This window comes from Ambystoma mexicanum, chromosome 9 (assembly GCF_040938575.1).
Source record: "Ambystoma mexicanum isolate Mex_15411 chromosome 9, UKY_AmexF1_1, whole genome shotgun sequence".
Classification (NCBI taxonomy): domain Eukaryota; kingdom Metazoa; phylum Chordata; class Amphibia; order Caudata; family Ambystomatidae; genus Ambystoma; species Ambystoma mexicanum.
This window is the reverse complement of record NC_090931.1, coordinates 54,472,740-54,489,398: the sequence shown is the minus strand read 5'-3', so window position 1 is coordinate 54,489,398 and position 16,659 is coordinate 54,472,740.

The following is a 16,659-nucleotide window of genomic DNA, read 5'->3' as shown; positions in this document are numbered from 1 at the left end:
AGATTAACAAGTGACAGTACTCCTGATGAAAGTTCTGTTAACATTTGAAGAGAACAGAAACACGTTGAGCACATGACAATGCTTTATGAGATAACTATTGAGATCATTTATGTGTCAAGTTTTTGACTATTTTGTTTAAGAGATGCTAATTTGAGCCTCTAAAACTATATTGAAAATTGATCCTTTTAGGTCGTTGTCAAGCTTAAAAGGCAGTGATTGTCACAATGTATGAATTGTATCTTTTATACGGTGCTTTTAAATATGGTTTTTTGAAAAATTGTATTTTTTATGTCTTAATAAAATTCTAATTGAGTGTCAATGAACAGTTAATGTTTAATGTTGATAAATAACTGTTGATAGGAGCTATCTATCTTTTGTTTATATTAGTTCTAACTACCCTTATAAGATAGAGCTACTACCTGTGTGGTATCTATGGGATTCCCTCCTAAATTTAGTGTTGAAAAGAAGGAAGCATGTCCATCGTAGGAAAGCAGAAGGTCTACTATATGAATTAAGGAAGGGCGCCTGCTGTGGAAGGAAGTAGCAAGTACGTTCCTGGTAGGAAGGCAGAAGGTCTTCTCTATGAATTAAGGAAGGACGTCTTCTGTAGGAAAGAAGGAACCATGTCCCTCGGAGGAAGGGAGAAGGTCTACTCTTTGAATTAAGGAAGGACGTCTGCTGTAGGAAAGAAGAACACATGTCTCTCGCAGGAAAGCAGAAGGTCTACTCTAAGAATTAAGGAAGGACGTCTGCTGTAGGAAAGAAGGAAACATGTCCCTAGCAGTAAGGTAGAAGGTCTACTCTAGAATTAAGGAAGGACGTCTGCTGTAGGAAAGAAGGAACCATGTCCCTCGTAGGAAGGGAGAAGGTCTAATCTCTGAATTAAGGAAGGACGTCTGCTGTAGGCAAGAAAGCATGTCCCTGGAAGGAAGGCAGAAGGCCTGCTCTATGAATGAAGGAAGGATGTCTGCTGTAGGAAAGAAGGAAACATGTCCCTTGTAGGAAGATAGAAGGTCTTCTCTCTGAATGAAGGAAGGAAGTCTGCTTTAGGAAAGAAGGAAACATGTCCCTTGTAGAAAAGGAGACGGTCTTCTCTATGAATGAAGGAAGGACGTCTGCTGTAGGAAAGAAGGAAGCATGTCCCTCGTAGGAAGGCAGAAAGTCTTTTCTATGAATTATGGAAGGACGTCTGCTGTAGGAAAGAAGTATGTCCCTCGTAGGAAGGCAGAAGGCCTGCTCTATGAATGAAGGAAGGAGGTCTGCTGTAGGAATGAAGGAAGCATGACCGTCGTAGGATCCACCAGCCTTTGGGGGCCCTTAAGGTACCTTTCAGCATGGGGGCTATACATTGAGGGCAATCTTGAAACTTTATACAGTTTTTGTTGTCCATGTAACAGTGTATGATGCTGTTATCTGGGGGCATAATTATGTAAACAGACTGGCGGCACTGGTGTGTAATGTACCCTCTAGCTTGCCAATAGGATACTCATTTGCTGAGTTTAACCTCTGGAAAATAAGCACTCCAATGACCAATCATTAGGATGTATTATGAGCAAATAGCAATATGACTTTTTACAGTACTTGAGAGGGAGTGTTAGCTAGAATATTCATAACACAGTTAACAGATGGACGCCACACCTTGATTTGAAACATCCAACATCTACCATGAATAATCACAAAGGACGGACTAGATGTTACTTTTACCACCTACAGAAAGAACACAATTTAGTTGACCTGGCAACTAAGGTCAATAGCTCTCTATATCTTGAGTGTTATGAATCATTGTCCCGCCCCCCCTGCCTCCCTTATGCAATGGCTTCTCCAAATAACTGCAAACGCATGTCTACATGAAGATTATGTTTAATAGCGCAGAGACATTAGCAGTTATGGTCTCCCCAGGGAGGAAAGACTGTGTAGGGCCAACTGTTGGCTAGCCTATGGCAATGCGAATATTGTAAGTGCAGGCGCGCAAGGCTTCCGGAAAAGCTATATCAGGGTAATGATGTTAACACTATTTACCCTCTGTCAAAACTATGGATCCGTACATATGAAATATTGATTATTAATGCTATCAAACATAGATGGTACATAGGCTAGGAGGAATGCATTGATAAATGAAGGCTTAGATAACGCGAGCGACAGCAAGGTCCTACGTGGTTTTTATTGTTTAAACAATTGATGCCTTTTCTTTATTATGTTGAGTGCATACAAAGTCTTAATTGAATGTACTATACCTAATACTTTACAAATAAATACATACATGTATCTAGGATTTTGCATTAGGAAGCACCTACCTTATAACCCATGCACCACACAGCTGCCTGGTGTGTGTGTGTGGTGGGGGGGAGGGAAGGAGTTCAGGGTGACCAGCACCAGCCTTCCTGCATCTTCAGTTGGCCATGAAATAAAGGAGAGCACCCGCGGGGAAGCACATATGTAGGCCGCTTGCTGTATTGCGTACGGTCGAGGATAAATTTGGGACCATTAGAATGAACACACATTTTTTGATTGGGGTATAAGTGGTGCTTGCGCAACGCAAAACTAATGCATCGCAGTAAAGTTAGGGAGAAATGGCACATGAGGAGGTACACACACCTTGTAGGTGTTCATTGGCTATGTTCCCACTCTGGTGGGTCAGATGATAAGAGAACAGACTAGCTTGCCTATTCTAAAGGGGTTGCCCTACCTATCTAAAGGAATTAAAGGTGCCTGTCTGTCGTCAGGAAGTCCCAACAAAGGAAAATTCCTCCATCCACATCTAGTTATACTCTGACCCTACCACTAAGAAACTAAACTTAAACAGTTCCAGCTGATTGGCTCAATTCTCCTGGTAAACCAGTCTTTTCTGACAGCCTCTTTGTATCAATGTCTTTACTCTGGTTGTTATTTATCTACCAGAATCTTCAGTAATAGCCTCTTTATTTTTTGTATTACCTCTCGTAGTTCCTCTACAACATTCTTGTATTTGATATTCTCTGTAATGAAGTATTTAGGCCAACCTTCCTTGTGCTACTTTCTCACTTGTTAGTTGGATGTTTTAAACCTCCCACAATCTATTGATCCAGGTTCTCAGCTTGGTTGTGGTTTCTGTCCACTTGATATTTCCCCAATCATGGATTCTCTCTTTATCGCCACTTTCTGTATTTGACAAACTTGGTCTGTCCTCCTCTGTTACCAGACGTTATGTCACAGTTTCTTGTCTTTACAGATTGTTGCTCATAGAGTATTTTACCTTTGTTATTAGGTTCTGATTTGCAACCTTCATAGACTTCCCATCCAGGATTTTTCAATTCCCTCCTTCTCAGCTTTATACAGTTGCAATTACATAGGTTTATATTAAGTAACTCTTCGTGAGTACTGGGTGGGTTCCTCTACTCGTCTTCCATTGCCCCGGCGAGCTTCCGCTTCTACTGTTCTCCCCGTCACCTCTATGCAGGCTGGGGAACGTTGCAGACTCTTGCGTTCGCTCGGGTGCTCTTCTCTGATACAGTGTTTTTCCTTCCTTCTCTTGGTCGCACCCTCATCTCTGCCTGACCTTCTGCCATATGCTGAGTGGGCGATTGGGAAGCTGCTCACGTTCCCAATGACTCTTTCATTCCTCGCGCTCGTTGGTCTCCCATTCTTGGCTTCTCATATGCTGGACACAGGCTTTACCGCTTGAAAGCTGCCTACGCTTCCAGTTACATTAGCAGATGGTCTTGGCGTGTTTGGTTGGGTGCTCTAGCCACCATGTAGGGGTGTGGTCTTGCCAACACCTGCAGCAGGACACGGTCTCACTCGGGCATTCAGCCTCTCTTTCAAAGTCATAGGATCCGTGACTGTTCTCCGGTCCACCTCCTGCGGCGGTGCGCACGTCAGGGAGCTTCCCTGGCATAGGATACTCTGTGCTTCTCCAACTTCCTCCACTTGTCCCAGTTAAATATGCATGACCTCTTAAAGAGATACTTGCATTTCCTTCTTCAGGCTGGTAGGTTCAAGCATTATATTTGGCCAAACAGGTATCTGATATATTAGTCTTTGTAGCAATTAGTTCCATCCATGTATGCTGCTAGGCTGTGTGGCTTTGGGAGTTACTTACAGGAATGGGAGTCCTTGTCCCCTAAGGGGGGTCTCTCTCAGTGAGGTGCCACTTGCCCAGACCCCTAGTTAGGGTCATACAGAGCGAGCTCACCTCCCTAGCCTCAAAGGTGGAGGCTCCCCCTTGCGGAGAAGGGTCAAATACCTTAGATTTGTCAGACCACCCATCAAATGCCCATGGGTGTGCTAATCACTATGGCCATTTCCACCTAGTTCCTGCCCCTCCTTGGCCAAAACAGCTCCTCGTGGGAACTCCTTGAGCTTGCTTTAATCATGACTTACCATCAACCCTTGCACTGGAAGTGCCTGCCAGTGTTTTTTCAATACAGTCTTCTGAGAGTTTATGACTTAATTGGAACGGTAACCGTGTCACCGGTGCACTAAAAATGTCAACCAGGCCTGCGTTCAGCCACTCAATTTCTAAGCACGCTGCTTGTCTTTGACTGAATTCCTGTTGAAAACAAGCATTGGCAAAGTGAACAGATTTGGCTTGTGTATACGTATTAGGCATTTGCCATGCACGGTTTTTAGATGCCCAGGTACCCACATCATTTTGCACCTGCTACTATCAGTGGCCAGTTAATGCCACTACGGCAGTGCCTTGAATTTTCTTTCCCATGACTACACAAAAGCTCAAACTGTTGGCATTGCCAAAGCCTGTTAAATATGACACATCTGTGGCAGTGATTCAAGCCTGCAACCCTTCTTAGCACATAAAGCCATCAGACCTTCATGCCTCCCTCCTTTGTTATAAAGCCCTCCCTTTAAAATGACTGCAAATTACAAGTCACATTTGCTCATATGAACATATAGAAACTTTGGCAGTCCGGCCCTCGCTTTCCTGCTTTAGCAGACACACAGTTCTTTGTCCATATTTCTTTCACATCATATTAACCAATCGATCTGTCGCTCTCGTGATTCAGCCACCCCTGTGATCTCAGATGTCAGGTGTGGGAGGCCTGAGAGCAGGCTCACAGGTCGTTTTCGGAGACTGCCGGGGCACTGCCCCACTTAAAGCCCTAAAGACGGGAGGAGGGACTGGATGATATCTGCTGCAGTATGAAAGGAGACGTAGTGCATGCTAGGTGTAGGAAGGACACCTCATGTTGAGATGCAGGCAGTGTGTCTCCCGCGGAAAGGAAGGAATGGCGTGACCCGTTGGAAGGAATACAAAGTTCTAGATTTGGTCTGAATTGAGAAAGCTTGATATGAGTGCAAGGAAGTTTAGCATACTGTAGTATGGAAGCAAAACCTTTATGAAGACAGGGGGGGGACGCTGTAGAATAAAAAAAGGGGGACTAATACAGTAAAGAAGAGGGGGGTACATCTACTTAAGGTGGAGAATCCGCAGAAGAAATGGGGGGAGGGCATCTGCGAGGGCATCTGCTCCGGGAAGGACTGATGATTAATATTGAGAAGAGTGAGGCTTAGCCACATGGGGAAATAGCCATCATTCCATGTTACTGGTCCCATGATTCTGTGCTACTGGTTCCATCATTCTCTATTACTGGTCCCATGTTTCTGTGCTACTGATCCCATGATTCTGTGCTACTGGTCTCATCATTCTTTGTTACTGGTCCCATCATTCCGTGTTACTGGCCCCATCATTCTCTGTTACTGGTCCCATCATTCTGCGCTACTGGTTACATCATTCTCTGTTTCTGGTCCCATCAATGTCTGTTACTGTTCTCATGATTCTGTCTTACTGGTCCTGTGATTCTCTATTACTGGTCCCATGATTCTGTGTTACTGGTCCCATGATTCTGTGCTACCAGTTGCATCATTCTCAATTACTGGTCCAATGATTCCCTGTTACTGGTCCAATGATTCTCTGTTACTGGTCCCACGATTCTGTGCTACTGTTCCCATCATTTTCTATTACTGGTCTCATGATTCTGTGCTACTGGTTCCATGATTTTGTGTTACTGGTCAAATTATTTTGTGTTACTGGTCCCATGTTTCTGTGCTACTGATCCCATGATTCTCTATCACTGGTCCCATTGTTCTCTGATACTGGTCCCATGATTCTGTGCTACTGGTCTCATCATTCTTCGTTACTGGTCCCATCATTCCGTGTTACTGGCCGCATCATTCCGTATTACTGGTCCCATGATTCTGTGCTACTGGTTCCATGAATTTCTGTTACTGATCAAATCATTCCGTGTTACCGGTCCCATGATTCTCTATTACTGGTCCCATCATTCTCTATTACTGGTCTCATGATTCTGTGTTACTGGTCCCAAAATTCTCTGATATTGGTCCCATCATTCTCTATTACTGGTCTCATGATTCTGTGTTACTGGTCCCATAATTCTCTGATATTGGTCCCATCATTCTCTATTACTGGTCCCATGATTCTGTGTTACTGGTCTCATGAATCTGTTACGGGTCCCATCATTCCATGTTTATGGGCCCATCATTCTGCATTACTGGTCCCATCGTACTGTGCTTCTTGTCCCATCATTCTGTTGTACTGGTCCATTGATTCTGTGATACTGATCCCATGAGTCTGTGTCACTGGTCCCATCATTCTGTGCTACTGGTTCCATGATTTTGTGTTGCTGGTCAGATCATGCTTTGCTACTGGTCCAATGATTCTGTGCTACTAGTTGCATCATTCTCTATTACTGGTCCAATGATTCTCTGTTACTGGTTCAATGATTCTCTGTTACTGGTCCCATGATTCTGTGCTACTGGTCCCATGATTCTGTGCTACTAGTTGCATCCTTCTCTATTACTGGTCCAATGATTCTCTGTTACTGGTCCAATGATTCTCTGTTACTGGTGCCATGATTCTCTATTACTGGTCCCATGATTCTGTGCTACTGGTTCCATGATTTTGTGTAACCGATCAAATCATTCTGTGTTACTGGTCCCATGTTTCTGTGCTATTGATCCCATGATTCTCTATAACTGGTCCCATGATTCTCCATTACTGGTTCCATTATTCTCTGATACTGGTCCCATAATTCTGTGCTACTGGTCTCATCATTCTTTGTTACTGATCCCATCATTCTGTGTTACTGGCCCCATCATTCTGTGTTACTGGTCCCATCATTCCGTATTACTGGTCCCATGATTCTGTGCTACTGGTTCCATGATTTTGTGTTACTGATCAAATCATTCTGTGTTACTGGTCCCATGATACTCTATTACTGGTCCCATCATTCTCTATTACTGGTCTCATGATTCTGTGCTACTGGTTCCATGATTGTATGTAACTGATCAAATCATTCTGTGTTACCGGTCCCATGATTCTCTATTACTGGTCTCATGATTCTGTGTTACTGGTCCCATGATTCTGTGATATTGGTCCCATCATTCTCTATTACTGGTCCCATCGTTCTGTGCTACTTGTCCCATCATTCTGTTGTACTGGTCCCATGATTCTGTGCTACTGGTCCCATGTGTCTGTGTTACTGGTCCCAGCATTCTATATTACGGGTGTGAGCCTTTATTTATCATTTCTTGAATCCACACTGGGTGATGGATTTCCCATTGGAGCGACGCGAACATCCAAGATCACGCAGGTCCCAATAGCCAAGCCATTTCAGCAACCAGAGAATATGTCTAGTATTTGTGTCAAAGATAATATATGATACAACAATGAAACGCAAAGAGTGATGTTGGGTACTAAGCATGCACTGTGTGCTGTTTGCTTTGCTAATTTACTGTTCCTCAGATCCAGCACTCACCACTGAAGCTTGGTGGTCTTCAAAATAAGGAACCCAGAGGGGCTTTGGCGCAACTACAAGGTCCCTCCAACTTCTGCCTGGGTGTAGGGAAGTATCCAGCATAGAAAGTGTGGGGGCGGTGGGTGGGGGTTGAATCACAAAAAAAGTCCTGTTACTTTCCCCGCCATATGCACTTTGGAAAATTAATGCTAAACGGACACACAATCGTTCCTACCCCCCATATGTTGACGTGACTCCGTACCCACTCCCTGCAGCATTCGGACAAGAGTGGGACATGGAACTGCGTGCTCCCGCTCTGTATCTCGATCTGCTCCTTATTGGGTCTGCAGTGCAGTCACGGCCTGGAGTGAGACATGGAGCTGTGTGCTCCTGCTCTGCATCTGGCTCTGCCCCTCATTGGTCCAGCAGAGCAGTCAGAGGCCTGGAGTGCGACATGGAGCTGTGTGCTCCTGCCCTGCATCTGGCTCTGCCCCTTATTGGCCCTACAGTGAAGTCAGCAGCCTGGAGTGGGTCACAGAGCGTGTTCCTGCTATGCCTCTCCCCCCATTGTGCATGGAGGGTGCAGAACAGGAGCATACGGCCACACTGCTGTCAGAGGCCTTGTCTAAACCGCTCTTCCACGGGTAGCCACAGGCCAAGCAGGAGCAAACGGCAACACTGCTGTCTCGTACAGGATGCCTAGAAAGAAAGACATGCCACAGTAAGAAAGGGCTAGACTGGCTGTCCTGAAATGCCAGTCTCGCCAAGCAATAAGACATACCATACATGCAAACCTCCTAATTTGCATATGGGTTGCACCAACAGAAGTACATACACAGAAAGGGACATTACAAGGAACATCTTCAGTCTTTGACACTTGGAGGCACCATGGAGGTGACTTTAGAATAAGTTGCCATAAGTGAGCCAAGTGGCACATAATTGTGTGGTGCAAAATACCTAAATTGCACAATTATTACATATGGAGCAACTCTATAGTCCGTAGGATTTTTTAAATAATAGTTTGATATGTCAACATAAGCTATGAAGTGAATCACTAACAGAGCTGCAGATAAGACACAGGGCGATTAAATGATTTGCCCAGGATCACACACTTTGGTTAAATGGTGAAACCGGATGCCCACAATTTAAGCAGCTGATCACATCTTCTCAGCTTTAGTTGATATAGATATTAAAGGATAGTTCCGGGACTTTTTTTTATTGTTCCTATGGTTCAGCCATGTGTTTTTAAGCATAAATCGGTAGATCGTAGAAAACTTTCCTATGGACCTTACCCGACTTTTCGTCCATTAACGCACTCGAAAACATCCGCCATTTTATGATAATCCTATCATTTCTCCCCATCGCCCTGGCTCACCTGCTTTTGCAGCACTAAATCAAATCCCCCGCCCCTGAGCCTGACATCAGCAGACGCGTACCGCCCATTTCCCGTTTCGTGTCAACAATCGCTGCGCCTCAGCTAATGAAGTGTCGCCATGGAAATGGCAGGACGCCTCTTTCCTCAATAAGTATAAACACACCGTTTCACAACACACAGCAGCAGATTTCCGAATCCATTCCTCTCTCTGTGTTACTTTGAGTATTCTGTGACTCCTTTCTGTGCTCTGGTCAGCTACCTTCGCCGCTTCTAGGCCTTGTGAACACCTGTACCATCTCTGTAAATTATTTTACTTTCTTTACCACACAATGGCTACAATAATGCCGTATATGTACGAGCCCGAGTACACTGAGGAAGAACTACTGGAAAGGCAAGCACGCGTAAACGATGGGGATTCGGACGGCAGTTGGGAGGACCAGTCAACAGATGAAGAGCCTGGACCATGTCGCATGGACGGCGTCTCCACCTGGTGCACGTGCAATCGGTGCAAGCTAATGCCAACTGAGGAGGAGAACTGCTGCTGCCGTGAAAATTCCGGGTGCTTGGCCTACATTTCGGAAGGCGAGCCAAGTCCGCAATGCATCACCGAGCTGCCAGAGTTCAGGGAAGCCTGCCTCTCACGGACCATGTTGAGGATGATGATGGTGCTTATGCACGAACTTCGCGGCACTGTTCGTCCGCGTAATCCGAGTAACGAGTAAGTATACTCTGGTTGTGATGTCAGTGATGCCACTACTATGTCATGGTTGTCTCCCACATATAAAATTACATCTACATATCAGTCGAATGCATGTAAATTGGTTCCATATTGTGCATTTTCTAGATAGAATTTTTTTCAAAGCAAAATGACATTTTTTACCTGAATCGACAGTGATAAGAAAGTTTTGTCATTTTAATACAGTTTGCATCTTTCATTTTCACAGGTGGTACAGGCTGGTGGCCTATCGTTGCTTCACTTGGTGGCTTCACGGGAGGCTCGGACACCGCGTTCGGAGAGTAATACCTGCCTGTGCGGTACTTGCCATTAGACAACATTTCCCCAGCGACAGTGGACAATACCGCAGATTTTCCCTGGGTGTGCTGCAACCGGAACTTTACAATGTGTAATGTTTATTATTTATGTTCAATTGAAATTAAGATCTAAAATAAAACCCAACATATATTTTAACAATGGTTGTTTTGATTTCTTAAATGAATCTAGTGTGTCTCCATTGAATAGTCTTCCTGTGCCTTGTTTTGTCACACCACATGTCTCCGGCCAGCATCCTCCCTCACGCAGGCCGCCCAATAAATCATCCTTTTGGGCACCGGGTACAGAGATGACCCCCTCTGGCCCGTGCTGCCCCGTGTCTCCTGCCAAGCATCCCCCCTCACGCTGGACGCCCCCCTGCAATCCACATAAGTGTGTCTCCATTCACGAGTCTTCCTGTGTCTTGTCTGCACGACCACCGCCCCAATCCACCCCCCGCCCTATCAAAGGCAGTTCGCACCGGGGTACTTGCGCTGGCAAGTGGAGCTGTCAGGGAGCGATAAAGGCCAAGAGGTGCCAAAGACCATGTACACTTCAAAGTGGTCTATAGAGCATGGGTTGTTGTTCCCATGTCTACCTCCAGACCCCGTGTCTCCTGCCAAGCATCCCCCCTCACGCTGGACGCCCCCCTGCAATCCACATAAGTGTGTCTCCATTCACGAGTCTTCCTGTGTCTTGTCTGAACGACCACCGCCCCAATCCACCCCCGCCCTATCAAAGGCAGTTCGCACCGGGGTACTTGCGCTGGCAAGTGGAGCTGTCAGGGAGCGATAAAGGCCAAGAGGTGCCAAAGACCATGTACACTTCAAAGTGGTCTATAGAGCATGGGTTGTTGTTCCCATGTCTACCTCCAGACCCCGTGTCTCCTGCCAAGCATCCCCCCTCACGCTGGACGGCCCCCTGCAAACCGCATAATGCCACGACATATACACGTCATTCATTCACAAACACACCCCAGTTTCGAATCCTTTATAACCCACTTCATATTTCTAATGAGCACTTCTTTGCGCTTTGCTAGTCAACCCGTGAAGGTGCTGGTTATCTGCTCTTCGTCTCTGTGAACTTCCGTGACCACTTTGAGGAAACTCCTCAGTTTGCAACCTGTGAACTGCTCCCTGTTCTACGACAAGAAACTACTCTGATCCCTGCATCTAACTGTTTGTTCGTCAAGGTAAGGCCATGTACCATAATCATTTTGCGTCCAATTTCTTTTCGTTCAAGACAGTATATGCAAGGAACTAGTCACATGTTCTGAGTTTACATTGGTATTCATAGAGAATCGTTGATCTTTACTTTTCAGAACTTTCCACAATGCCTGCCTGTTCCATTGGCGGTTGCCCTTCGAAGGCCCATAATAAATCTGAAGGTACTATAATGCATGTTTTCCCTAAGACAATAGATCAGATAAGAGAATGGGTCCGATATTGCGGATATCCACCGTCTGAGCTTGAAAGTAGAGTCCTAGAAGTCTTTGCGGACAAGAGGGGTGATCGTTACCGCATCTGCAGCAGGCACTTTACCTCTGACATGTACTCCACATCATTGCTAATAAAGAAGAACACACCGCGAGCGAGGCGAAAATTGCTCTCAACCGCTATTCCCACTCTATTCGTCCACATCCCTCCACTGGTGAGTCAAGTTTACATATTTATCTCTCGGCCTTGCGGTAGTGTGTAGCATTAGCTAACAATAATTTCCCCATTTATGTATCCACTCAATATGAAGGCGGAAGATTCTCCATCCGTGTCGTTATTGCAGTCATCAGCCACTTCAAGCGCCTATCGGGTAATCTTACTTGGCTATTCTGCCACTGACTTGTTTTAGGCATGTAAATCAATAGTTTTAATTTATCGTGTAATTATTTTACCTAATGGTACACCCTTGTACTCGTCCTCTAGTCTTTGTTTTCAGTTATAATTATTGTTATCCAAAATAATGCAAGTACTGTCTTTCAGGGAGATGCTGAGGAGTCCAACGTATTGACGACTACCGTTGATGTCACTCAGATGCTCGAGGTACGTTTCAGGACAGTTCCATCGATGGAGATCATCAGATCTTGTATTCTTGTAGCGTGATTGTTACACACAATGTTTCTTTCGTTTTTAGCCATTGATATGTCCTTCTGTCGTCGCCCTCCTATGTGTCTTCTTTTTTCAATATTGTGTTCATTACTAATGAAAGTCCTATGTTTCAGGGAGTCGATGGAGCATTAGTCCAAGAAGAAGGGGGAGCATGCAGTTACGGGTCGGCGCAACAGCTTGCAGAAGTGTGCACCGCAGTTACATCGTCCCTTGATGTTCTTATGCATTTCGAGGTATGGATACTGACAGTTCGATCAAGCGAAATCATATGACGTGATTACATCCGCTATACTTCCTTCTTTATTAACGCAAGTACTATGTTTCAGGGAGATGACGGAGCTTCTTCTACAAGAACATCACCCCTAGTAGTTGATGCAGATCTCTGGGTGGTGACACTTCCAACGATCGAGCAAATCGAATCATATTTACATATCCATTATTTATTTTAGACAACTGATCATTTGTGCAGGTCTATTTAGATGAGCCGTTCACGCCTGCACAAAGTTTCTGTTCTTTTTATCAAAATAGAAAACCATACTAATTCAATTACTGTGTTTCAGGGAGTTACTGAAGCATCATCTTCAATAATATCATCAATGGAAGTCTATGAGGAGCCCGAGGTATGGATCCTGACAGTTCCATCTAACTAGATCAACAATGCGTGAATAATTGTCGTTTGAATGTTCTACACAAAGCGTTCATTCGTGTTTTGCTATTGAGATGTACGTGGGTATTGGTCCCCAAGTACATTTTGTGTTTTCGATATTATTATACATACTAATGAAAGTTCTATGTTTCAGGGAGTCGATGGAGCGTCAGTGCGTGATGGATGTGCTTATCATGAAAATATAGTCGTTGCAGCGCAAGGGGAAGTGGAGACATGCACACACGAGTCGGAGCAACAGCGTCCTGATGTTGAAGTTCGAGGCAAGAAAGTTTCAAAGAAAAGAAAGCAAAAGAAGGTTAGTGTCCTGGTTACTATATTATGTTGTTTTTCACTGTTAATAGTTCAATACTGTAAGTTGTGTTTAAACTGAACATCCCTTTTCCAATCTGTCCTCTAGTTGCGAGTGGGTGTACGAACTAGATCTACACAGACAGTGAAGCGAACGAGAGATGTTGCTTGTAAAACCTTTTGGCAGGGACTTGAGACTGGAGATGCATCGTGCCAATGGGAAGAATATGAAGTGATTGACAACGGAGCTATACCACATCCAGCCATTGATAGTGAATGTCCTCCTGGTAGTTCGGATGCAGTCGGAGATAAATTCACAGAATCCACACCCGCAAAAACTATGACCGCGAGAAAGTTGAAGAAATTGTCCTATTCACCCATTGCCGGAGAAGGAACAGATGTTGCAATGGAAGAGAATGAAGTGGACTACAATGAAACACCTTCAATATCACTGAACATAGCGGAAGACGATATCAGAGATTCTACCTTTCATGTGAGTGACATGTCCTCAACGTTACAGGCCGAACCAGCTGGGATGCAGAGTGACAGTATAAGGAAAGAGGCCAAATTCATTGTATTCGATAGTTGTTTGATTGATATTATTATTCGGTTGAAATTTGGGCATTCGGTAGGTGGGGAAGTATGTGGGGAGCCAATGATTAATGTGACTCGTGCAATTTGAGGCACTAACCTTAAAATACATGCCACCTGTACAAAATATCATCCTTTCTCATGGTCTGCACAACCCATGCTGGGACAACTGCCAGCAGGCAATCTACTTTGTGCAGCGGCTGCACTTTTTAGTGGTTCAAGTTTTAAAAAATTAGAGTCTTTCTTTCAGTTTGTGGGAATCCATTTCATTGCGAAAACTCAGTTCTACAAATACCAAACCGATTATCTATTTCCAGCCATTAGCGAAGCTTGGAGAATGGAAAAAATGTCTATTGATAGTACATTCGCGGGCAAACGGTTCAGGCTAGCCGTTGATGGACAGTGCGACAGCCCAGGATTTTCAGCCAAGTACTGCACCTACCACTTTCAGGACATGGAAAGTAAGAAAATTGTGAGTTCGGTGGTCGTGCAGGTGTCACAAAGTACATCCTCAGTGGCCATGGAGAAAGTTGGCTTTGTAGCATCATTGCAAGAACTACAATCGCGGGGAATGGTGATCGACCTGATAGCCACGGACAGACACGTTTCAATTGCCAAGACAATGAGAGAAGAGTACAAAAATATAAATCACCAATTTGACGTTTGGCATCTTGCAAAAACAATCAATAAAAAATTGTCGGCTGCAGGTAAAAAAAAAAGATATGCAAGGTATTTCACAGTGGTCCAAGTCAATCATCAACCATCTTTGGTGGAGCTCAAAAACATGTGGAGGGTCGTTGGAAATTCTACTGGAAAAATGGCGTCAGTAATGCTACACTGTACAAACGTTCACCGCTGGAACACGAACCAACATTTCCACAATTGTGAACATGGACATTTGTCCACAGAGGAGGCACGGAAGAAGAAGTGGTTGATTCCTTCATCACCCACTCACAAAGCCATTGAAAAGATTGTATTTGATAAAACTATAACAAAAGCTTTGAGGGGACTCACGGAATTCTGCCACACAGGAGATTTGGAGGTGTTCCACAATATGTGCCTAAAGTACAGGCCAAAACGATTGCATTTTGGCATGGAGGGCATGATAAATCGGACTCTTTTAGCGGTCTTGGCACATAACCATAATGTTGGCCGTCAACAAAGTAGGATGACCGGAACTTTAGGGACGCTTCGCTACAATAAGGCCTTCACTAAAAGAAGTAAACAATGGGTGATCAAACCAGTGTTTGAGGATATGCAATATGAGTTTATTGAGAGACTTATTGTTGACGTCCTAGATAGGCACATAAATGGAGTTGTGAACGAACCTGTGCAGGGGACAACTGCATTGCCACCCAACATTGCCTCTGTTCCATGTCCACCTAAAGAAGAGCTCATTGAGAAATACACATCACGGTTTAAATGATTGTAATTTGATTGTCTGTTCTCTCGAGTCTCCTCATGTCGCAGGCCCATTGAATATGTGTATCTATCCAACCTTGTTCATTTGCGCATTAAATTAAACCAAACAGTAATATAAATCACTTTTCAAAAAATATAGAATGTCTCCGTATTTATGGTTCTGTGGGGCTGCAAAGCACGCAGACAAAATGCGAAGATGGAGTGTAAATTTCAAGTCCTGTGAGATGGCCTTACACTGAATGTAGCTAACTAGGAATGTGTGCTCGTTCAAAGTGAAGGTCAGCTGCTTTGATTTTTTCTCGGGTGCCAGAATGGCCCACGACTCAGTATAAGGTTCTATTGTTATTTGACCTTGACAGGCCGGGACCACGTAAGAAACGATAATGAATATAATTTCAGAAACGAAAGCCATTTCATGTTCGTTCATTAGAAGAAATAACGTCGGCATAGAAGGAGTGGTATTTCGGGGCTGCCCTATGCACAGACACAATGGAAAATGCAAATATAATGTAAGTAACTCTTTAGAGGAGTTTATACCGCAATTTAATTACTATACAGTAGCTTTAAAGACGGGTTAAGTTGTACTTGTTCGTTCTATGTGGCATATTGTTTTGTACCGCGCACTATCTTGGGGAGAACCGTCTCCTTTTACGGAAGCACCTCAAAACCTTCCTCTTTGCTTCTGCTTTCTCTCTCCCTCTCCCCTGCTACAACTGGTCCACTGTCTGCGACCTCGGTCCTGGGCCCTTCCACTCTCCACCTGCACTCCCTGTCAACCCCTGCACTGGGGGACTGTCTCAGTATCCTACAGCCCCCCCTTGACGTATAAAACCCAGTTGCACTGTCCTAGCTATGAAATAATTTCCCGACCTAATATATAAAATGAATAATTTTAATAAAGATCTGATGGTGAGACTAATTTCATTTTTTATGTTTTTCAAACAGGTACATCATCCATTATTGTCTGTGTCACGAGTACCAGACACCGGCGGATGGCTTCTATAATCGCCAATTGCTTCTCCGCGTGAACAACGTTAGCACCCTGACCATTTTGTGGGACGATCGCCAAGTACAAGTATGCCCTTACGCGGTACTAACGGCTAGATGCAACATACAGACCGTTGTGGTGGCCTAGTGCCTCGTTGTTGGAACAGCCATGCGATTATCAGTGCGACCGAAGAGCTTATTTTATCGTAAACCAACACCCTGTGTACTGCACACGAACATCGCTTGCCTCAAGACGAAATATTTTGGATCAAGAGCAAATGAAAATTCATTGATCTAAGACCCTGTGTACAGCAAAGGAACATCGTGTGCCTCGAAACGAACTTTTTGGAACGTGAGCAAATAAAAATGCAAATCGCTGAATATTCTCAAAACATTTGATGTCCAATAAATGTACTTTGCCAAATGTACAATCTTGCCGTTTGCTT